This window comes from Tiliqua scincoides, chromosome 1, assembly GCF_035046505.1.
Source record: "Tiliqua scincoides isolate rTilSci1 chromosome 1, rTilSci1.hap2, whole genome shotgun sequence".
Classification (NCBI taxonomy): domain Eukaryota; kingdom Metazoa; phylum Chordata; class Lepidosauria; order Squamata; family Scincidae; genus Tiliqua; species Tiliqua scincoides.
The window spans coordinates 7,662,218-7,687,756 of record NC_089821.1 but is presented as its reverse complement, the minus strand read 5'-3'; the positions used below and the strand labels follow the sequence as shown (position 1 = coordinate 7,687,756).

The following is a 25,539-nucleotide window of genomic DNA, read 5'->3' as shown; positions in this document are numbered from 1 at the left end:
GCAGAATGTAAGCACATGCAACAGTGGCCAGGATTGCAGTTTCAATGTATAAAGGGAAGAGAAGTGTTAATAATCTAACCACATAGCTTTTGGTAGCACAGTCATGAAACACATCAACTTCGTACAGTTCCAAACCTGCAATCTCTGGGCTTCATAATGCTGGTGTTTGCAAATATGTTTTTTAAGATCATTAGCAATGTTTATCACTAAAAGGCGCATGTTAAGTTTTACGATGGTTTGACGCATTCTGTTCTCTAATAAGGCTGTAAGTGCCTCTTCTTTTTTGCACCAGGTTCATACCTTTGTGAATTCCTTTTACTGTAGGTTTTCCCACAGATATCTTTGTTAGAAAGTGTTAGACTTTCTCCTTTCCTTCTCTAAGCCGCGTGAAGAAATTATTATTATTTTGGCTGCTTCTGAAATCATCTGCTCAGGCATCTAGATCAACTAGTCTGAATGACGTTCCCTTAGGGAACTAGATAGCAACTCATGGAGGTATATTTTAACAAGCCACTGAGAGCAGCTCCGCAAAGCAGCGCCAGCAGCAGAAGCCAATGGGCACAGGAGGCAAATTTATTGAGAAAAATCAGGCACAATCAGTGGCATACGTAGAGGGGGTGCAAAGCACGACGTTTTGCAGGGAGCCTCACCATAGCATGCAAGGGGCCCTCCCCTTTGGAGCCATCCCAGGGATATGCCTCCGTTTTGCTCCACTGCCTGGAATGGTTCTGAAGGGGAGGACTGGTTCTCAACGCTATGGTGAGGCTCCCTGCAAAATGTCGTGCTTTGCACCCTTCTAGCTATGCCACTGGGCCCATTGGATGTCAAGCATGTGATTTTTTATCAGGGGTTACCAGCAGTGCTTTTTAAAAAAATAATAATAATTTGAGCATAGGAGGCGGAAGGAATCATGTTCAGTGAACCTGGACCAAAGCTAATGGCACATCTGTGTAATCTGGTGCTGAAAAGATGGCTGAGGCCAAATTCAGGTGCACTGAAATGTTACTGAAGTGCCCAGAAAACCCAAATTGGGGAGTTGAATTCAAACTTTCTACATTTTCACCCTATACCATGTGGGGGAGATCTCATGCGAACCATCACAGGCATTGGGGCCTTAAGAATTGCTAGTTAGGAGGAGGAGAGAAAAGGAGGGGGAGGAGAACTTCAGAGAAGCAGAGCAGTGGCATAGCTAAGGGGGCAGGGGGCAGTGGCGTCACTAGGGGGTGCAGGTAGTGTGGGCCTCAACGGGTGACACGCAAGGGGGGGTGATGCACGCCGGGGGGGTGACGCGCTAACATCGCGGTGGTTAGGAATAACCCCATCATGCTATATACCAGGGGTGTCCAAAGATTTTGGCAGGAGGGCCACATCATCTCTCTGACACTGTGTCAGGGGCCGGGGGAAAAAAGAATTAATTTACATTTAAAATTTGAATAAATTTACATAAGTTTACATAAATGAATATATTAAAGATGAACTTATATGAATGAATGAAGGTCTAGTAATAGGTTAAGGCCTATAAAAGGCCTTGCACAAAGCAAGGCTGTCCTTTCCTTTGCTGCCGCTACTGCATCACAGACATGAAACAGCAAGCAGTGGAGGGAGCCCTCATCCCACAGTTCACGCAAGAGATCGAACAGTCACCCCCACCCTGAGAGCAGTTGCTTTGGGCCGGTGAGGGTTTCAGCAAATCTCTGGAGGGCCAGAGGCTCATTGGAGACTGGGGGCTCCCTGAGGGCCGCATTGGGAGTTCTTGAGGGCTGCAAGTGGCCCCAGGGCCGGGGTTTGGGCACCCCTGTTATATACCATTGGATGTGGAATTTCTAGTACAATGCAATGAAAAAACCGGAGCAAAATATTTCATTTCTATCAAATGTTATTGCTAGATACTAGGTTACTAGATAGGGATGAAAATCTTATTGATTTTTTGGGTGGGTGATTGCAGGCAGGCTAAAGAGAAAATTCATTTGGTGGAACAGGGCTGGCTTTCCCTCATTTAATTATTTGTTTTACTTTAATTTAATTATTTATAATTATTTATTTTAATTTGCTTTATGATGTCACTTCCAGCCATGACATCACATCTGTTGGGCCCTGGACAGATTGTCATTCTAAAAAGTGACTCCCGGTGCTAAAAATTTGGGAACTGCTGCAATAAGTTGTTAGTAAATTGGCACCCTGGGGAAGGGATGACACCTCTAGTGACCAAAATCACAAAAATCACAGTTTGGAGGAATAATTCCATCATGTTATACATCAATCAATGTGTGATTTCATGCAGAATGCAATAAAACAAACCACGTTGAAATATCTTTAATCTACCAAAAGGTACAGCCAAAAAACCAGTGGGGGTGGGGCAATGGTACATCACCATGCCCACCAACTGTGGTGTTGCTCCGCCCACTGCATGGGGGTGACGTGCTGGCCTCCCGCAGTGGGTGACGCAAACCCTAGTGATGCCACTGGCATGGGGTACATTGCCCCTGGTACCACACCTTAGAGGACTCATAAGAACATAAGAACAGCCCCACCGGATCAGGCCATAGGCCCGTCTAGTCCAGCTTCCTGTATCTCACCAAATGCCCCAGGGAGCACACCTATAACAAGAGACCTGCATCCTGGTGCTCTCCCTTGCATTGGCATTCTGACATAGCCCATTTCTAAAATCAGGAGGTTGCACATACACATCATGGCTTGTAACCCATACTGGATTTTTCCTCCAGAAACTTGTCCAATCCCCTTTTAAAGGCATTCAGGCCAGACGCCGTCACCACATCCTGTGGCAAGGAATTCCACAGACCAACCACACGCTGAGTAAAGAAATATTTTCTTTTGTCTGTTCTAACTCTCCCAACCCTCAATTTTAGTGGATGTCCCCTGGTTCTGGTGTTATGGGAGACTGTAAAGAGCATCTTTACATCGACTTTATCTTTCCCATGCATAATTTTGTATGTCTCAATCAAGGTACTTTCCAGCAGTGGCGTCACTAGGGTTTGTGTCACCCGGGGCAGGAGGCCAGCACATCACCCCCATGCAGTGGGCGGAGCAACACTCCAAGTGGTGGGTGTGGTGATGTACCATTGCCCCACCCCCACTGGTTTTTTGGCTGTACCTTTTGATAGAATAAAGATATTTCAACGCAGTTTGTTTCATCGCATTCTGCATGAAATTACACATTGATTGATGTATAACATGATGGAATTATTCCTCCAAACTGTGATTTTTGTGATTTTGGTCACTAGTAGTGTCATGTCCCCCTAGGGTGTCACATTACTAACACTTTATTGGAGCAGTTCTCAAACGTTTAGCACTGGGACCCACTTTTTAGAATGACAATCTGTCCAGGAACCATCATAAAGCAAATTAAAATAAATAATTATAAAGAAATTAAAGTAAAATTAATTAAAGTAAAATAAGGGAAAGCCAGCCCTGTTCCACCAAGTGAATTTTCTCTGTAGCCTGCCTGCAATTACACTGCCCCCCAAAAAGAATCAGTAAGATTTTCACCCCTACACAGTTCAATTTAAGTTCTTATATTTCATGCATATCACTATCAGGACCCACCTGGCTTTACAAGTCTGAGAGCCCAATTCTATGCCTATCTACTCAGAAGTAAGTCCCATTCTAGTCAGTGGGGCTTACTCCCAGGAAAGTGTGAATAGGATTGCAGCCTAAAACAGAAAAAAATTCACCTTACCCTGTCAAGCCTTTGTTTCATTCTTTTTATGAATGAATTACCAACCCCACCCTGGCTACCTTCTGGAGCATTTGTTGAGCTCCGGTTTCATCAGATCAGGACCATTCTGATGGCCTCACATTTCCCTTTGCCTGACCTGCCTAGGAGCCAAGGCACGTTTGCTTATTCGCAAGAAAACGCAACCATGTGGCTTAGTTTAGCTTTCCATAGGGCTCAATACATTTGAAAGCTTGGAGGGAGGGACCTCTTTCTCAGGTGTTTTTGGGGGGCTACATTCATTGGATCAGGACCATTCTGGTGTCGTTGGATTCCTCTCAGCCTGCCCTTTCAGATGGATTAAGGCCGTTCGCCTACTCACGAGTAAACGCACGATATGGCTCGGTTTCAGTTTCCATTGGGATCCATGCATTTTTTGCTTTCTGGTTTATTGGCCATAACTTTTGATAGAAAGGAGATATTTCAGTCCAGTTTTTTGCATTGCATTCCACTCAAAATTTCACAAGCAATGGTATATAATATGATGGGGTTACGCCTAACCACCTTGATTTTAGCACATCACCCTCCCAGTGCACGTCACCCGGTGCGGCCTGAACCCCCCGCACCTCCCTAGCGATGCCACTGCTTTCCAGAGCCCTCTATTCAGAGGCCTCTAAAATGCTGTATGGGGGAATTTGGGGGGAGGTGTTATGGGGCATATGGGGGTTTTAAAAACTTTTGGGCCACCAGGTGCCAGATGCTATTTCACTGAAGCAGAGGTTATCTTCAAGCCATGGAAAAGCTGGTTTGTAGTTTACACCCATAACACTAGGCTAACATTCTCAGCCAGCCAGCCTAACTTCAAACAAGAATGGCCTTTAGTCATGGCTATGCAGAACTTTCATGTTTCAGAGGCTGTCAGGCAGTTGCTGGGCACATTAGTGAGGGAGGGCTACTGTCACCATGCACTGTCAGGTTAGCCACAGCATAAAACACAAGACAGGGCATTTGATCTGATCTACTTGGGTTCAGTTGCATTCCTGGTTCTTTTGCAACCCCAGGACCAGGAATGCGAATGCCAACCCCAACACCATAAGTAATTGTGGTGACCTCTTGATATCACTGCACTTATGTCCAGCATGTTCGGAGTGATTGCGCACCACTTTGAATGGCTGCCCAGTTTTGGCTTTATTTTCAAACTAGAAAAGGGGGTTGCTACTCAGGCCACCCATTTCTTTCACTTTGAAAATAAAGCCGAAAAAAGCAGGTGGCTGGGCTGATCTGAGTGACACACAACCACTCTGAGTGGTTGCAAGGGGGGGGCATGTTCTCCTGTGCCCTTGTAGCCACACAGTTGTACACTGCTTGGTGTGGCTGGCCACATTTTTTTTCTCTTTGAACAAAGCGGGCTGCCACTCCGAGTGACACGCTACTGTTCCAAGTGGCTGTGAGTTCCATAGTCATGCCACCCAGGATAACTTGCCCCCACTGACCCCTCCTTAGGTATGCTAGTGCTTGAGTTTTTCTTGTGTTCTCAGCCAATTTGCTACCACTTTTCACTCTGTCCCTTTCAAGGTCTGAGGACTTCAGCATTAGAAACCCTTTCCGTCTATTCCCCTAAATACAGTACAACCCCATTCTTCCCCCTTCAGCTGATGACAAAAGCATGCTATAGCTGCCCCTGGCACAGGAAATAAAGAAACCTTTCAGAAATTCAGGAGATGAAGTAAACCATTTTTTCTCCCCCCCCCCAAAAAAAAAATAAATATTAAACAGCTTGCTTACCAAATCAGATGGAGAACAAGATTAGCAGCAGATATTATGTATGCCGAGAGGAAAAACTATGGGGGATTTAAAACTTGGCAGCACAGATATAGTAACGCTGAAGTGCCAACTCAATTACTGTTAGGATTCATCTGCAACTCTATGCAACACTTCATATTTAATTATTCCAAAGAGCGGGAGGAGTGAGAGAAAATTCTTTATATTTTCATTCAGTAACCAGACTCATTTTTCCCCTGTTGTGGACCCAGTGATTCCATTTTCTTTCAACTGTCATACGGTGCAGATTCCGGAAAATGAAATGACGAATATTGACAGCTGTGGATAGCCAGTGTCAGGGGACTTGGTTCTCTGCGCACAACTGTTCTGTGGACGGTAGTAGAAAAGAGGTTGCTTCAAGGGTCGAGGACAGGTTTCCTCCACCTAGTCTATGAGTGGGTGATGGTGAGCAGACTGGCTCTTTGCTGATCCATCGATTTGCTAGGTGTCTTCTGGGACTTGATTCCCCATCTGCAATATAATAACACTGGATCAGTGGAATCCCTAGGGGGTGCAGGGGTGTGAACTGCACTAGGTGGCACACTCGGGAATGGGTGTGAAAACCTTGGTGTTTTCAAATAATACCATCATGTCATATATCATTTGATGGGCAGTTTAATGAGAATGCAATGAAACAAATCATGTTGAAATATCTGTATTCTATCAAAAGCTATACCCAAATAACCAGAAAAGGAAAACACAACCGCCTTATGAAACAAAAAGTAGATTTCTTTAACTCAAAAATGACCAGTGAGACTGATTGTTCCAATAGCCAATGAGGTGTTATTGTGACACAGCAGGGAACCAATAAGGTGTTAGTATGAGTCAGCTCTCATTTCCATGTAGCAGAGCTAATACAGGTATTCCCTAGTATCTGTGGGGGTTCTGTTTCAGAAGCCTCTACAGTTATCTAAAACTGCGGATACTGGGGACACCACACATCCACTGTCTGGAGGCTCTTCTGAGCCCCACAGAGGCCACACACATCCACCTGCAGCCTCTGTGGGCCTCAGAATGCCCATCACTTCCAGCAGAAAAACCATCATTTTCAGTTTTTCAGCAAAACTGGCTTTTTCGCTGTTACGGCCATTCTGAAGCTTGCAGAGGCCACGAGTGGATGCACGTGGCCTCTGCAGGACTCAGATAAGCCTCGGAGGCAAGGGGAATACAGCTTATTCAGGGGTAAGTAAGAGCCCAATCCTATGGTCTGCACCGCGCCTCTGCCGCTGGGCTCCCGCCGGAGGTGACTCTGGCTGGTGCTGAGCCACCACTCGGCGGGCGCCTGGGTTCGGCAGCTCAGCGGTCTCTGTGACCGCTGGGCTGCGGAACGGGGAATGGGGGCGTTCCCGGGGGTGTGGGGGAGGCATTCTGGGGAGGGGGGAGAGTTCCCAGGGGCGTTCCTGGGGGCGGGACAGAGGTGGGTCCGCAGAGCCAAGCTCCGCAGGATCCCAGGTGCTCGTGGAGGGCTGCTCGCCCTACACGAGCGCCTTAACTTTAGCGGCGACCAGTCACCACTAAAGTGAGTAGTCCCATTGCAGGACTGCTTCCCTTACTTGGGGGAATGGAACAAGTCTTCTGCTGAGGACCCTCCTGCGGTAGCGCGGGAGGCTTGGGATCCGGCTGGAGCCCTTTGTGGAGCTGCTGGATCCCGCGGCTCTGGGCAGCTCAGGATTGGGCTGTCGATCCGGGATCTGATACGGGGGGGGGGGGGGAGCTGTACCAGAACTCTTATTGAGTCATGTGAGTGTCATCAAGTTGGCCATTAGTTTTTTGTTGGTTACCGCTTTGTGGGTTATCTCTACTGGGTTACTGATTTGTGGGTTATCTCTACATATTAAGATAATGTTAATGGGGGTCACACCAACCCTAATGATGTCACTGCATTTAGGCTGTACATATGATACAGTATCAAGGGGAATTTGGAATTATTCCCATGATGGCCCTCATTCTATAAACTTAGTCTCTATACTAAAAGCAGGCAGTATAGGGTAGTTAGAGATTGTTTTACTAGTTCTGAGAAGTTTGCTGCTGAACCATCTTGCAGCCGAATCCTAACCTGCCCTGGTGCAGCCAGGCCGCACAGCCTGCCCTGTATCCAGCACATGTTAGAAGGAGGCTGGAGATCTAATTGGGGTGAGGGGACTTTTGTTCCCTTACGTCAGCTAAAGCCCCAGCATGCCCTATGGGACTCCTCAGAGATCTGCTACCTATGGTGCAAATCCAGGCGGACCAGTTTAATGGTGCAAGACCTGGAAAGAAGGATAAGATATAGCTGAGGAGGTGTCTGCCATTCCTGGGCCTTCCTGCCCCGTTCCACCTTCCCCCTGCCCAAAAGGCCCCCTTCCCACCACAAATACACCCTCCTGGCACCCTCCCTCCAACCCTGCATCAGTTGGCACGAAATTCACTTCTTCCAGCATTCCAGGGGCCTGGTTGCAGTGTCGACAGGCCAGCGCAGGCTGTCCCACTGGTGCTGCTTGTTCATGAGTTAGTACAAAGCACTTTACGGGTGCTTTTACTCTGAGGGGGGACATGATTGAGACATATAAAATTATGCAGGGGATGGACAGAGTGGATAGGGAGATGCTCTTTACACTCTCACATAACACCAGAACCAGGGGACATCCACTAAAATTGAGTGTTGGGAGAGTTAGAACAGACAAAATATTTCTTTACTCAGCGTGTGGTTGGTCTGTGGAACTCCTTGCCACATGATGTGGTGATGGTGTCTGGCCTGAATACCTTTAAAAGGGGATTGGACAAGTTTCTGGAGGAAAAATCCATTACGGGTTACAAGCCATGATGTGAATGTGCAACCTCCTGATTTTAGAAATGGGTTATGTCAGAATGCCAGATGCAAGGGAGGGCACCAGGATGAGGTCTCTTGTTGTCTGGTGTGCTCCCTGGGGCATTTGGTGGGCCGCTGTGAGATACAGGAAGCTGGGCTAGATGGGCCTGTGGCCTGAGCCAGTGGGGCTGTTCTTATGTTCTTAACTACAATTCCCAGGAAGCCTTGCAGGTCTCTTGTTATCTGGTGTGCTCCCTGGGGCATTTGGTGGGCCGCTGTGAGATACAGGAAGCTGGACTAGATGGGCCTATGGCCTGATCCAGTGGGGCTGTTCTTATGTTCTTATGTTATTATGGTGTAGCAGCCTCTGTGCTGGCACGATTTGGATTGTGTTGTCAGTATTGTTGCGCTGAATTGTTGAAACGATTGGATCAGAGTTTTAAATCTGTTCATTTGGTTTTGAACCGTCCCACTATAGATCTTATTTTCTTCCAGAGTATTCAAACAAGACAACTCAAGTTTCCAAAGCAAACGAAAAGGATGATAGCCTTAGTGGGACTCTTAAAACAAATGGTCATAAAAACTCTTCTAGAATTACCAATGCAGCACATATTTTCCTTGTATCTGGATATAGAATTAATTACAACAAAGCCACTGAGGTCGCTGTACAGTAATAACAGGCTCCTATAGGAGTTAGCTCCAAATATTGCATAATTTAATCACCCATTGGGGAAAAAAAGAGTGATTTTAGTGCAGCACAAATTAATACGCATCTTCCAATGACTGATAAATAAAAATGAAGCGATTCAAACTATACTCAGGGTCTTCTCTTCATTATATGTATTAATTATATGCCCCAAGGAATTTGGCATGAGCCACCAGCGTCGAACTAGTGCAACTTGCATGCCAACTTTCCAAGAGTAATCAGGGTCTGGTGGGATGTATTCTAAAATATGCCAGGCTGGGTCATTATAATGTACTTTTGAAAGAATTATACATATTCATTCTCCTCATTTGGCAACGGAATGACAACAAGCAGGTGAGAACATCAGTGCCATACATCAAGCAAGACAGTTGCCATTATGAACACAACATAAAGGAGTGTGACAAGGGGTTGAAAAATGGGAAGAATGTTCCGTTCATCCCTCCAAGGCATTGTTATTCTTTGATAGTTAAATGAAGCTTGCTGGGGAGAGGGGTCTGTCTTATTGTCATCACATCTAACACTTTCCTGACAAATTACACGAGGTACACATTTTCTTATAAAATTCATCACAAGGGGTGTTTTTAAAAAAGAGGGAAAGGGAGAGAGGGAGAGAGAGATAGAGAGAGAGAGAGAGAGAGAGAGAGAGAAAGAAGTATTGTAAGGTAGAAAACTACCAGTTTCTTCCAAGTTCCTTTGTTCTGTACTAGAGATCTTTTCCGCGAAATGAAGGGCTTGATTAATCACTAATGAACTCCAAACCACAGCTTTCTGCTGAAATAATGAAAGGTAAAATTACACCATGACATTGCTGAGTGACAAAAACATCAACCCACTTGCCTAATTGTATAATGTACTCTCGGATGGCAACGCGATACTTTACAGCCCGACAATAAATAGCTAAAAGGTATTTTTATGAATTTGTCTTTTTTTTTTCCCCCTTCTCGTCCCTGTTCCTCCAAAGTGCAATATTGACAACATGCTGTTTGCCATCCCGAAAGCCACAATCCATCACTGACAAATCATATCCAGCCATCATTCAAAACAGAGGAGGCTGCCTTTTTGGAAATTAAGACTTATTGCTTTATAACAAGAACAAATGCTTGAAACTTAGAAGCGCGGATGAAGAATTGCTAGTGTCTCCTGTCGGATGGTGTCAAGAAATTTTTAAGGAGCATCTAAGGTGAATCCAGTTGACACGCCTGATATTGTTTGTGCTCTGCAAATGCAAATGTATTGCTTGTGTCAAGGAGAGATTAAAAATCTGGACTGTTAATACCTTATGCAAGTATAAGGAGAATGCAACTTAAATTGGGATACTATTAGGCCAGTGTTGGCCTTCTTGGACTAGCTTGTCACAACTTGAGGGTCGGTGTGGGTAACCAGTGGTTATATTTAAGAGAATCATGGTGGCCTCTGCTTGTCACACACCGGCTGATCCTTCACACTGAGCAGAGGTGTGAATTTGGTGGCACCTGATTAGTGCTCCAAGCTTGAGGATAAGAGCATTGGACCATCATTTCATGGTCCCAGAGACTCTTCTTCATTCCAGCTCTGGTCTGCAACTCCTGCCGCTTCTCCCTTGGTGCAGTCTGGATTTAGCTGGTGGCATCTTTGTGACTTGAGTAGAAAACTTTGCTGTTTAGTCAGATCAGCCTTGGGCTTGCAGGCTTGTTTGTTGGTTTCTGCCTATCTCACTGTCGTCGGGTTGCTGGTAGCAAGGTTTGGATGATTTCCCTTCTGACATCTTCCTTTTGGTCACTGTAGGCAGGTGTCACGTGGGCCAGGGAGGCAGCAGTTGGCAGTTGGGGATGAGGCTGGCTGACAAGCCCCCTGCTTGAATTTGCAAAGGCATCCTCAGTTGTTTTCTGGCTAGGGTGACCCCATGTAGTTCAGCTGCCTCAACCCTTCTCTGTGTAACTGCTCTTACATGCAAACCATGTCTGTTTTGGTACTCATAGATCTTTTAATAAAATCTATATTCTTTGGAAAACCTTGTCTCAATAGTGTAGCATGGGCAGGGCAGCGCAGGCAGGCTGCCCTCCATGCCACTTCAGAGTTTTTCTGAACTATCCAGGAGGAAAGATTTTGCCCCTTGACCTCCTGTTCTTACGACCTGTTCATTGACTTCATTTTTTAAAAAATTTAACTTCTCTGATTGCCCTGCACATGCCCGATCTTGTCTGATCTCAGAAGCTAAGCAGAGTCAGGCCTGGTTAGTACTTGGATGGGAGACCGCTTGGGAATACCGGGTGCTGTAGGCTTATACCATAGTCTTTCGAGGCTGAAGGTTGCCAACCGCCACTTCTCCGATTGACATTTAAAAAACAAAACACCCTTGGTTCTGCTGGTCCTGTGCTTGCTCTATTTTTTTCCCCCTATGCATGCAACTTGCTAATTACTGATACTGAGCCGATTTTCTCTTTGTTGTGTTTTAATGAGGATTAATTAGGAGGTTTAAAATAGTTAGTGATTATTAATTTAGGAGGATGTTTCCCCTAATTTAGACACGACATTCCATTTTAACAAACCCGGGCCAGCATATTTTGCTGTTTTGAAATTAGTATGCACAACTTTAATTAATTGTGACATTCCTATTTTAAGCATCACCTCATCCCAATTCAGGCTCTCCCCCCACCCCCACGCTTATATACACTCCTAGCTACTAGCAACAGCAGTATGGAAGAACTAGAACTGATGATATATGTTTATTGCTTGTCAGGCCTTAGGAGCTGCAGGGCCCAATTGGAAATATTTTTTGTGGGGGTCCCAGGTTCACAGCCAAGATCTGTAGAAAGCGACATACGTACATAAAATCAATTATGGTTTATATCTCTAAGGTAGAATGGAAAGCAATCAAAATGTGTGCTTAAAATGTGTGTGTGTTAATGCTCCAAATGGATCAAAGCACCTTTTAATAAAAAAAATTGCATACAAAACGTAGATTGCCTTAGTGTGGCAGCCCTTAAGCTGCCCAACTGGGGCCCAACTGGGAACAATTTGATCCAATTAAAGTCAGCCCTGTTGCTTTAGTTAATACTTACGGCAAGGTAGATGAAAGTGCTGTTGGGCCAGGGAGAAGGGTTGATCAGTCATTGGAATATTGAGGGTCTGATTCAAGGAAACAAATAACAGTGAAATACTTTATATAGAGTCAGGCATCAGTGGTGTACCTAGAGGGGGTGAAAAGCACCAAGTTTTGCAGGCGCCTGAATGCACTGTGCAAGTGGCCCCTCCCCCCACTTTTGAGCCATTCCAGGTGGTGGGAGAAAAAAAGAGGCAAATGTCTGGCTCTGAAGGGGGGGCAGAGGAGCTGCTTGCATGCCATGGTGAGGCTCCCTGCAAAACGTAGTGCTTTGCACCCCCTCTAGCTATGCCACTGCCAGGCATGCACTAAATGTCTCGTATTTCTGGACTCAGTTCCGACTTTCTTCCATTGCCCTCATACCTCATTAAACAAAGAACCAGGAGATTATCTTTCCGGACACGGAGAGGATTAAAGCTGCCAGTTTGCCAAGAATGATCCTCTTTCTTCAACTTTTTGCCTTTTACCCAGGAGGATGGGTAGCAAAAGCTAATCTAAAGCTAAAAGCCATTTTCTTCCACCAGCAGACACCATCTCTTAAACAAATTTTTATTGCGATTTTTCAAGGTTTGTAGTCTGGTGACATCACCTTCACCTGTCCTATGACATCACAAGACCTTAACTGAGACATCTCATGTTTTAGATGCATCTGGCCTGGGAATCCTAGGAGGACTTTGGTGTGTCCTTCAACAGTGCATAAGCCACTCTTCCCTTCAGTAGTGGTGCTGGGGGGGGGGAAACACTAAGTACTGCAGGAGTCGCAAAGTACTCTACTTGCCATTTGAGCCATCCCAGGCCATGATGGCAATGCACAGGTGCTTGCTGAACCAAATGCCATCTCCTGCACGTCGCTGTCACTGCCCAGCTCCGATGGCCACTTAAAGAGTGCATTGCGGCACTTCCAATAATTACCGTTTGGTGGGGGAAACAGATCAGCAGCACAATCCTATTGATGCCTACTCAGAAGTAAGCTCCACTGCCTTCAATGGGACTTATTCCCAGTATGTTTCTATATGAATTTCAGCCTAGAATACTTTTTAAAAGAGGGGGGGGAGACTTTAAATAAAACTAGGTACTTGAGGCTCAGGTATAAGTGAGAACTGTAGAAACCCCAAAGAAACATTAATTGAATGGCAGGAATTGTTCAGCCCTAATCGAGGATGTGCTAAGGCAGGGGTGCTCAATAGGTGGATCGCGATCTACCGGTAGATCGCGAGGCAAAATGAGTAGATCGCGGAGTGCCGAGCCCCCCTTCAGGTGCCTCTGGGAGGAAACGCCGGGAGTAAGGCCCATTGTACTCAATGGGCTTACTCCCAGGTAAGTGTGGCTAGGATTGCAGCCTCACAGCCTAATCCTAGGCATGTCTACTCAGGAGTAAGTCCTGTTATACTCAGTGGGGCTCAAGGTACACCAACATACATTGTACACATAAATGTTATATGTCATGATGGCGCGAACATTGTAAAAAAAACTCTGGTAGATCTCCGGGCCTTGCTGGGTTTCAAAGTAGCTCTCGAGCCAAAAAAGTGTGAGCACCCCTGTGCTAAGGGATCTGGCAAATATTTTGTATGTGTGAATGTGTAATGAAAGCTTTGGGCATGAGGCAGGCTGCTGCAATGTCATGAAACAAACCAACTGGCCATGCCTTGGTGGGCTAGGTTTGCCAACCCTCCAGAATTGGCCTGGAGTCTTCCGGAATCGGCATCCATCTCTGGGTGACTACCAAAGCAGTCTTGGAGAATGTAACCGGGCCTCCAATCCTTTCCAATGTTACAACATGTTGAAAGGGTGAAGGGGGGGGGGAGGAATCTCCAGGAATAGCTTCAGTCAGAATTGGCAGCCCTGTGTTGAATAGATGAAAAATGTGGTTTTGAAGTTAAGTTGCATAGAACTGACAGCTTACTAAAGTTATGGGTTAGTGTCCTAGAAATATTCCAGGTGGCTTCTGTTTGCAGAAAAAAATAGGACAGGAAACAAAAGCAGATGAGTGCCAAAAGATGCAATAATCTGGTACCAGTAATCTAGAAGCTACTACTGTACATGAGATTCTAATTAATTGTACTTGAGCTATACAAAGATGATTATTGCATACACTTTTTCACTCATATGTATTAAGATTTTATAAAAGACCAGCCAGGATCAAAAGAGGTTTTATTAGGCCAACCAGAAGAGTATCTGCCCCCCTCCTCCCCGTTTTTTAAAAGCAGATTTTCCTACATGGCCCTCTCTTGATATAATTCTAGTGACAAACCACAAGTTTTTCGCTCACACAGAGGCTGGTATCCAAAAACTCTACTTTGTCTGATACAAGGTGTTTATTTGCTAGCCCAGCCTTGAAAGTGTTTTTTATTTTCAGACCATTGCAAAGAAAGTAAGGGGTGAAGCTACCATTTTTTATCTATAAACGCAAAAGGATAATATAGTTTTTCCCCCCACTAGGTTGAAATCCCTTGTGTCCCACTCCTGGACAAACTCACACAGTGGCATCACTAGTGGGTGCAGACCCTACCTCAGGGAGTCAAAATTTTGGAAACGTTCTGGAAAATTTACAGTTATGACTAATACCATCACGTTCTATATCAATGGAAAGGTCCTTTCATGCAGAATGTAATGAAACAAACCATGTTGATCTGTATTCTATCAAATGTTACGGCCAATTAACCAGAAAATGAAAACACAACTGCCTTATGTAACAAAATGTGGATTTTCTTAACTCAAACCAACCACTGAGACTGATTGTCCCAATGAGGTGTTGTTATGACACAGTAGGGAACCAAGTGTCATCAAGATGGCCATTGTTTTTTTGTGGGATACTGATTTGTTGGGTGACCTGTATTGTTATATATTTAAAATAAAGAAATAAAAGTTAATAGGGGTTACATCAACTGTAATGATGCCACTACATTTAGGCTGTGCATATGATATTGTAATCTCAAAGTTTGCAGACGGCACCAAACTTTTCCGAGTGGTGAAGACCAGATGTGATTGTGAGGAGTTCCAGAAGGATCTCTCCAAACTGGCAGAATAGACAGCAAAATGGCAGATACGTTTCAATGTAAGTAAGTGTAGAGTCATGCACATTAGGGCAAAAAAATCAAAACTTCACATATAGGCTAATGGGTTCTGAGCTGTCTGTGACAGATCAGGAGAGAGATCTTGGGGCGGTGGTGGACAGGTCGAAAGTATCGACCCAATGTGCGGCGGCAGTGAAGAAGGCCAATTCTATGCTTGGGATCATTAGGAAGGGTATTGAGAACAAAACGGCTAATATTATAAAGCCGTTGTACAAATCGATGGTAAGGCCACACTTGGAGTATTGTGTCCAGTTCTGGTCGTCGCATCTCAAAAAGGACATAGTGGAAATGGAAAAGGTGCAAAAGAGAGCGACTAAGATGATTACGGGGCTGGGGCACCTTCCTTATGAGGAAAGGCTACTGTGTTTGGGCTTCTTCAGCCTAGAAAAGAGATGCCTGAGGGGGGACATGATTGAGACATACCAAATTTTGCTTGGAAAGGATAAAGTGGATAGAGAGATGCTCTTTACACTCTCACATAACACCAGAACCAGAGGACATCCACTAAAATTGAGTGTTGGGAGGGTTAGGGCAGACAAAAGAAAATAGTTCTTTACTCAGCATGTGATCAGTCTGTGGAACTCCTGGCCACAGGATGTGGTGACAGCATCTGGCCTGGACACCTTTAAAAGGGGATTGGACAAGTTTCTGGAGGAAAAATCCATTACAGGTTACAAGCCATGATGTGCATGTACAACCTCCTGATTTTAGAAATGGGCTATGTCAGAATGCCAGATGCAAGGGAGGGCACCAGGATAAGGTCTCTTGTTATCTGGTGTGCTCCCTGGGGCATTTGGTGGGCTGCTGTGAGATACAGGAAGCTGGACTAGATGGGCCTATGGCCTGATCCAGTGGGGCTCTTCTTATGTTATTTATTTTGTATGGTCTGATACCGGAGGAGGTCCATCATGGGAGTGATGCAGTGAGCTCTTGCACCAGGTGAAGCCAACCCTAGTGACACATCTACACTCACAACTGCTGGGCTTCCTCTCCACAGCCTTAGCCAAGCTCTGTTACCCGGCCGGTTTTGCAACAAAAACCGGAAGTACCCTTTCCCCCTTATATTTTACATATTTGGAGGTGCGGAAAGCCCTGTGCAGGGCTCCCTGGACCCTTTGGAACTTCCAGAACTCTGGTGCTGGAGGCTGGTGAGTAAAAAAAAGCCCTCCCATCTCCTGGTTGGCAACCTTCAGTCTCGAAAGACTATGGTACAAGCCTACAGCACCCGGTATTCCCAGGCGGTCTCCCATCCAAGTACTAACCAGGCCTGACCCTGCTTAGCTTCCGAGATCAGACAAGATCAGGTATGTGCAGGGTAACAGTTGCTGTCTGCTGCAGTGCAATCCTGAGGATCAAATTGCTGCCATAGCCTCTCCCCTGCATACACTGGCAATGCTCCCAACTCCCTTGTAGGAGTGTGGAAAGCACTGGTGTAAAAGATTGAAGCCTTAATCATCTTCTGCTGGCTTTAGGCATACTTGTGGCCAGTTTGCCCTTTTCACTTCACTTTTCTGCATTTTGCTTGCATCTCTGACCTTCGGAAGTGTATACCATTGGGAGAGATTTGAAAGCCAAAGTGTCATCTTGAAACTTTCCCCTCTGCTGACATATGCCTTATGCAAATAGCTGCCACATTACTTTTTAATCAGGTTGTTCAGAATTCATTTTAATGTATCAGAAATGAGCCCCCCCCCCACCGGTTTTGATTAAGTCTGTCGTCATTCTCGTACTCAATCATAGGCCAACCTTCCATTATGGAAAGCTTCCAAACTGCTGCATGAAGCAAGCCAGGCCTCGATTGCGACTATAAATAATCAGCAAAGTTGCTGACCCAGCTGCTTTGAAGAGAGATGACCAAAAGAACCACCACCTGTCGTTTCCTGTCATTTCCTTCTCCTTCCTTTTCAAGTTGCCCAGCAAGTCAGATCCATTTCCTTGTAATTAATCTGCATTCCTGGAACACCATGTCATTCTGACACGGAGGGCAATTAAGTATGCATTGTGTTAGCAATCCTCTAATTTTCCAGTACTAGGATTCCTATAACAATTCATGCATATATTTATTGGCTGTTTGGCATGACACTACAGGTGACTGTAGGAACTGGGGCTGGGGGGGGGGTGCAATAATGAGATATGTGTTGACAACATTTATATTTTTTTTTTAAATCAAAGGAATTGGGTTTCAATTTCTCTTTGAAAAGTTTGTGACCTACATGTGCAATCAACATTTTGGAATATATATACAGTGGTGCCTTGCATAATTAAATTAATTCGTTCCGCGAGTCCTTTCATTATGCGAGTTTTTCGTTTTGCGAAGCGCGTTTTCCTGTAGGAATGCATTGAAATTTAATTAATGCATTCCTATGGGCAAGAAAAGTCAGAACAAAGTCAAATTTGGTTTACAAAGTGTTTATTAAGTGCTCTTTAAAGGCATACATACTGTACTGAGGATTTCAAAAACGGGGGGGGGATGCTGAGTAGGGAGCTTGAAGGCTGTAATCCTGTACACACTTTCCTGGGAGCAAGCACAATGGGACTTACTTACATAAACTGACATGAAGATCCTCCCCTTACTAGGGTGGACGGGATCATAAACCGACATGAAGATCCTCCCCTTACTAGGGTGATCGGGGTCATAAACTGACATGAAGATCCTCCCCTTACTAGGGTGGACAGGATCATAAACTGACATGAAGATCTTCCCCTTAAAACAAACCAATGCAAAACAAAAAAAAATTCGTCTTGTGAAGCACGGGTCATAAAAATTTGTTGTGCGAGTTACCAAACTTCGCAAAACGCTTTCGTTCTGCGAGTTTTTTCGCTGCGCGGGGCATTCGTTATGCGAGGTACCACTGTATAGCTGGAGCGCTAACTAAAATCTTCAGGCTGTGAGATATTTAGACATCACAGATACATAGTGGCACATGGACGACTGGCTAAGTGAAAGAGATATTGTGATTTCCAATAACTAGGGCCTGCTTTACACATTCATATACATGGTTTGGTTTCTTCACACTTGATGCTATACTTGAGGACTTGCAGAAAAATGTATCAACTGACTCGACTGAAAAGCATCATGAGTAAGGAGAGAAGAACGTTTTACGGGTAGTGTTAGATGTGCGATGGTCCATACTCACATGGAAATCATCAAGCGATATTCGCCGTCCATTAGAATGAACAAGCATGTATAAACCCAAGAGTCGGAGTCTGGAATACCTAACGACCCCATCCTATCCAGAACTTACCCTGAAGGATCTGACACTCTTGTTAGCACAAGTCCCAGAACAAAAGTGCAAAATTTGCTGAATCATTCTGAGGGCTGTGATAGTCAGGGCAAATGGCGGGAGGCTGTGCGCAGACAACACTGGCTCATGGAACCTTCTCTATCCCAGGCTGCCCCCTGGTTAGTCAGCAGGAAAGCAGAATGGGAGATGATTGTGGACAGTTTGGGGTGGGGAGTGAGCCAAGCCAGGAGTGGAAGAAGTCCAGGGATCTCGGCAGCAATAGCGCATGCCAAGATCATATCTCCTTTTTCCCAGCCTGACCCGCCCTTGACTCTCCTTGGACTGATGCCAGCTAAATAACAGGTATAGGTCCTAGAAGACCCATTGGATGCCATTGGAGACCAGGTGGCCTACAGAGGGATAAGTAGAAAAGGATTTTACACACCTTTCCTGGGTCATCTGGTAACCCCCCCCCCCCCCCACAGGATGCAGCCCACACTCCATCAGTGGCACCATGTGCTATGGGGTGATGGGAAATGGGATTGGGCTATAAATCTGCAAACCTAATCACACTCTTCTGAGAATAAGCTCCATTGAACATAATGGAATTTACATCTGAGTAGATGTGCTTAAAGTTGCAGTTAGATTTTGACTGAGGATTCATAAGTACTTCTCCACATTCGATCCATTCAGAGGGCTGCTGCTGGGACACCCCTTTGAGTAAATTCCTTGGTTTGTGAAATTATTGTTATTCCTGTTACACTCAAGGGAAGTGTTCTTCCTGTTTCTCAAGGGTACCGTGATAGGCTGTTGCAGCACAAGAACATAAGAGCATAAGAAGAGCCCCATTGGATCAGGCCAAAGGCCCATCTAGTCCAACCTGTATCTCACAGTGGCCCACCAAATGCCTCGGGGAGCACACATGACAACAAGAGACCTGCATCCTGTTGCTCTCCCTTGCATCTAGCATTCGGAGGTTTAAAACAAACAAACAAACAAACAGCAGAGTCTTGTAATCACTTTAAATACTAACCAATTCATTTAGCATAGTGAAGTGTCCACACAATCTGATGCCTGAAATCAGTTGTACAAAAAAGTATATCCTGAAATAAATTCCTTAGTCTTAAGTTGCTACAAGACTATTGCTGCAGTGGTGTTAGTTAGATGGGGTGCAAGGTGTCCTAGAATTCAGAAATAAATCTCATTATTCTCTTCTCCTCTCCAGTAGTGTAGCTAGAGGGGGTGCCAAACACTAAGTTTTGTAGGGAGCCTCACCACAGCCTGCAAGCAATCCCTCCCTCTCCCCTTCAGGGCTGTTATAGGAGGAGATTTTCACCTGTTTTGCACCCAGTATGGCTCCAGAATGGAGGGAAAGGGACCGGTTGCACGCCGTGGTGAGGCTTCCCGCAAAACGTAGTGTTTTGCACCCCCTCTAGCTATGCCACTGGTGTACAGTCCCATCAACTCTCAGTCCTATCAACAAAACAAACCATATGTGCAGCAAAATGTTCCAATATTGGAGCTTATATATTCTGCTATTCTTGAAGCAACTGTTCTTGCACCTCCTATTGACCAATATAAATACTTGTTACATTTGCTTTGGGCAGCAGTGTCTCAAAGCTCTGTCACTGATAGTCATGTCTTTTACGTAGCACCTCCACTGAAAATGCAGGCGCCGTTGCCTCTGAGCTATTTTTGTTGATGGCACTAGCCAGAGCCCAAGTTTACTACCTATTGGAAATCATTTTTGTGATCCTGTTGAAAAGAAAAAAAAAAAAAAAAGCACAAACAAAATTGAATCACCTTGTACCAAATAATTGTGCTATGATAGTGGCTTCCAAAATTCTTCGCTTAGTTCTTATGACTGATTTTGCGTGTGTGTGGGGGGGGGGGGGGAAGAAAAGCATATGTACCTGCACATGCTATTCTTCACTAAGCAACAGTTATGCATATGGTGAGATGAGAGCACCAAAATTGCAAGCACATGAATCACCTTGAAGATTGCTGTAAAACAAAATAAATTTACATTTTAATAACTTATCTCTCCTTTCACCTAATTTTAAAGTAATCTTTATTCTTTCGCAACTAATCTCCCAAACTTATGGACTAGTTTTGATCATATTTGTGCAATAAAATTGAAAATTTCAGCTATGGTAGGTAATCAATTTTAGTCACCTCATCTGTGGTTCCAATCTCATTATAGATTGCAATTTTCAGTGCAGATTACATGATGACCCATCAGTGACTTTGTTGTTTCTGAATTACCGATTCCTTGCCTCCTGCCAGATAAGAACAAAGCCTATGCATCAGTCTGACAGCTTGCAAACAGAAAATGGGCTTGTAGGATTGGATTTAAATCCCAGGTGTAGGGGATAATTACCACATCAGTCATGCAGTAACTGAAAAATGGTATTTCAACAAGAAAAATTACATTCCTTTTATAGTGCCAACAGAAATCATTATTTGAGGCTTCATACTGATTCAGTGTATCATTACATGTGCACTATGCTCATTAAATGTAATGTTTGTTGCAACATAAAAAGTTATTGTTTCAGATACTTTTGGTGAAGCAGGTAGCTTAAATTTAAGGTTTAGCAAACCTTGAAAATTTAGAGGTCATCTTAGCTACAATATATATCATGCTGCTGAAATAACACTATAGTACTAGGCTTTCAAGACATCATCTGTTCTGTACTGTATGGGGGGGAAGGAGATGGGGAGGGCTAGTGAGACATAAATCCTGAGTCTGAGAAATATCATGGATTAAAGCCTATGCTGGAGGCTTCTGATTCATTAAAATTTGTGCTGATCTCAAGTGGGAAGGGTGCAGACGTTCATTTTGCAAGCATTTGCTCCCCTTGCAAAATAAAAGCCTCCCTTTTTGCACTTTTTTAATCAAAGGAAGTGAAACTTTTCACAAGAGAGTTAGAAAGGGGGAAAATATATAGATTCCCATTGGGGAGACAACTGGACCAATACGTCCTCTACCCAATCCAGTCATGCTTAGTTGGAACGGAATATGGATAGAATTGAACATTGAAATGTAGATGCAAAAATGCATCCCCACCCACATTCTTCCCAGACACATTTAGGGCTAGATCGGGGTGAACATTTTGCCTTGTAGCACAAGTAGACAGTGAATATGCCAGTCCAGTGTTGCAAGGTAGGGAATGTGACCTGGTTGTCCAGGTAATAGAGATGTTTGGTTTTTTTGTCCCCTAGTGTGGGCTTTGTGAAGCCTAATGAAGGGCTTTGTTTGATCCCAGTGATTTCAACACATAGCCAAATCAGATTGGTTATAAGGTGCTGTGACAACATCATGTTCACTGTGTGATCCCTAATTTTTTTTAGAAGAAAGCTTCTTCATGTTCAAAAGCAACAGACTGGGGAAATGGCTGAGGTCAGATATGGAAGATACTGATTACTTATGAAAAAAGTAGTTGTATGAAAATAGTTTGTATTATAGATAATGATGCTAAGGAAATTCATTATCATCATACTTAACCTTTAAAAATCAATAAGCAGATGTGTGGACCATCCTGAAGGTGAACCTTCATTGTTCGCTCTCTCTCTCTCTCTCTCTCTGGACATTACCAGGTATTGAATGATGTCTGATTGACCTGATTGCACTCAGATACACACAGGGAATTCTTGAATTCCTGCCATCTCTGTCTCTGCATGTTGTGAATCCTCACTGGTTTGTCCCACATAGAAGAAGATGCTCTAGTAATGCTAGTATGAAGTTTGAAGTTTGCACAATTTAAAGTGTGATGTTTATGCAACATTACTCTGAGTTGCATGATACTACAGGGTAACTCAAGGAAATAAACGCACACTTTATACATAGAAGCTTGATCCAGTTAACCCATTTCTGCCCAGCCCATAGGTGTACACATTTTATCCCTGTTGCATATATGCCCTGCACATCCCTGATCTTGTCTGATCTTGGAAGCTAAGCAGGTTCAGGCCTGGTTAGTACTTGGATGGGAGACTGCCTGGGAATACCAAGTGCTGTAGGCTTATAGCATAGTCTTTCGAGACTGAAGGTTGCCAACCATATGCAACGTTGGGCAGAAATTGCCTACTTGATTAATTGATTATGTTTATATGCTGCTGACTAATGTTTATACATCATTGACTAAGGGATCTGTTGACTAAGGGATATGTTTGTGCTGGGAAGGTTCTGCAGATCTCTTAAATCACCTTCCTTAGACTGTGTGTTGCAATGCCTTAGGGCATCATGGCAGACTCACAGGGGTGCCATGGGATGTTCCTGATGGCCCCCTTCTTCCTGCTCCCCCAGGCACCACCATCTTGGATCTTGTGAGATTTCATGAGATAGAGGATGGCAGTGCCCAAATCTCAGGGGACGGTTGAAGGAGCATTGTGACCCAGGTAAATTTGGGAACCACTGCCTAGAATTTTGACTGTTGCAGATTTTCTACAGTGAAGTAGAGCTCATCAAAATGTGTACACATTTTTTTTTTTTTATCTTTTTAACCCTGTATTTTATACTGTCTTTCCATACAGGGTGACTTTTCTGATTTATTTATTTATTTATTTATTTATTTATTTATTTATTTATGGTAATAATCTGAGTTGCAGTCTACGTTTTAAATGGGAGAAACATGTCCTATGACTGCTTCGTATCATTTGACATCTACACCTTGTTTACTTGGAATGAGGTTTAATTGAAAGCAGTTAGCTTTTATGGACATACTCTATATGTACACTAGGAGTAAAAAAATCATGATTTGAAAGAGACTTACCAGTGGTATAGCTAGAGGGGGTGCAAAGTTTTGCCTCAGCGTGGCATGAAAATAGCCCAACCCCCTTCTCTTTGGAACCATTCCAGGCGGTGGGAGAAAAATGAAGCATTCGTCTCCATTTTGCTCCCACCATCCAGAATGGCTCTGAAGGGGAGAGGGAAGGGACATTTGCACACCGCGGTGAGTCTCCCTACAAAATTTAGTGCTTTGCACCCCCTTCTAGCTATGCCACTGAGACTGACAGTTAAGAACAATCCTCGAGCAATGGTGATCAACAAAGACGAGTAAAGGAGATTGTGACCCCCCCCCAGTCTTTTATTGCTCTATTTTCCTTTCATACTGTATGCCTTTCATACATGCCTTCTTCATTCCTTTCATACTGGTGCAAAAGAGAGCGACTAAGATGATTACGGGGCTGGGGCACCTTCCTTATGAGGAAAGGCTATGGCGTTTGGGCCTCTTCAGCCTAGAAAAGAGATGCCTGAGGGGGGACATGATTGAGACATACAAAATTATGCAGGGGATGGACAGAGTGGATAGGGAGATGCTCTTTACACTCTCACATAATACCAGAACCAGGGGACATCCACTAAAATTGAGTGTTGGGCGGGTTAGGACAGACAAAAGAAAGTATTTCTTTACTCAGCGTGTGGTCGGTCTGTGGAACTCCTTGCCACAGGATGTGGTGATGGCGTCTAGCCTAGACGCCTTTAAAAGGGGATTGGACAAGTTTCTGGAGGAAAAATCCATTATGGGGTACAAGCGATGATGTGTATGCGCAACCTCCTGATTTTAGAAATGGGTTATGTCAGAATGCCAGATGCAAGGGAGGGCACCAGGATGAGGTCTCTTGTTATCTGGTGTGCTCCTTGGGGCATTTGGTGGGCCGCTGTGAGATACAGGAAGCTGGACTAGATGGGCCTCTGGCCTGATCCAGCGGGGCTGTTCTTATGTTGTTAACTACAATTCCCAGGAAGCCTTGCAGGTCTCTTGTTATCTGGTGTGCTCCCTGGGGCATTTGGTGGGCCGCTGTGAGATACAGGAAGCTGGACTAGATGGGCCTATGGCCTGATCCAGTGGGGCTGTTCTTATGTTCTTATGCCTGTGTTTTCAGATCTTGGAAGCAGTGGATGTTTATCTGAACCACATTGTTGGACCAAACTGCTGGGTTATGCATCTTCAGACTGTATTTCGTGATGACACCAATATTGTGCTATATGGCTTTTGGAGTGCAAAATGGAACTTCAGCCCAGAATGGGAGAGCCTTCCTTTTCGTTTGGGATGCTCATGAATGTTCAAACCAAATAGTAAATAGCAGCAAGTCTGGTCCAACTGCATAAGCGACCCAAGTCGTTGTTTATGGTAGCAATAATTTTAAGAGTCCAGTGAAGCATCTCACAGACTAAAAGGTTGTGGATCATATGGGATAGATGTTTCGAAACTGACACATGTCTAGGGGCGGCATTTTGGGTGTCTCTGTGGCACATGGAATAGCCAACAGTGTACAAAGAACTGGCAGTCTGGTAAACCGGTTGTGCCTGGATTCAAGTGACTGGAAATGGTGAGAGATGGGAAAGGATACCAGAGAGTTTTGGAATCAGGTTGAAGTTATTTGAGACCTTTACAGCTCTATTAAATTGAACATTCATCAAGTTGCCAGTTTTGCCGCTGCTGATCTTTTTCAAGCTGGCAAGTCCAGGACTTTTTATCCAGAACTATGAACAGAATCTAGCCCAAGTTAAGCATTGGCTTAAATCTCTCCATTGAAATCAATGGGTCGTGCAGCGCAATCTGAACTTGCGCTGGAAACAGGCAGGCCAAGAGGCCTCTGTCTAGCGCAGGATGGGGAGCAGAATTGACTCAACTGGAGGCAAGGGGAAACTCTTCCCCTAACCCCGGGTAAGCCACCACAACCCCAATGGGTCTCCTTAGACCTGCACCATTTCAGGAGGTGATGGAAGTCCGAGAACAGAACAGCTTGGAGCCTCTCCTCACTGCTTTGGCAGTGGGGTCAGGTTCTGGCATAACTGCTGGGTCCTAACCTCACCTCCTTCCCCCTGCCTGCCTGCCCCTGGGGCTGCTTGCCCTCCCCTCACCCCAAAATGTCTCCTCCTACCTCCTTCCTGCCGCCTCCCTGCCCTCCTCAAACCCCTGTGCCAGCCAAATCGACAGTTGCTGGGGCCCGCAATGGTGCAGTTAGGCCTGTGCAGGTCCCTTTCGCCAGCCTAACTGCCTCCAGAGTGGTACAAAAATGCTTTATGGCACTTTCACGACACCCCTGAGCTGGCACAAGTGACTAACTGCTAGTTAGGATTGCGCCTTTAATGGGTCTTAATTATTGGATCATCGCCTTAGTGTTGCACTCTCTTTGTGTTTTGGATGTAATGATCCATGTTCTTCAT

General features: G+C 44.7%; 1 pseudogene; it reads right to left on the bottom strand.

Annotated features, from left to right (window-relative positions):
* Window positions 1-16,357: 16,357 nt before the first annotated feature.
* Window positions 16,358-16,477, bottom strand: LOC136637799 (5S ribosomal RNA; annotated as a pseudogene).
* Between the last annotated feature and the right edge of the window lie 9,062 nt (window positions 16,478-25,539).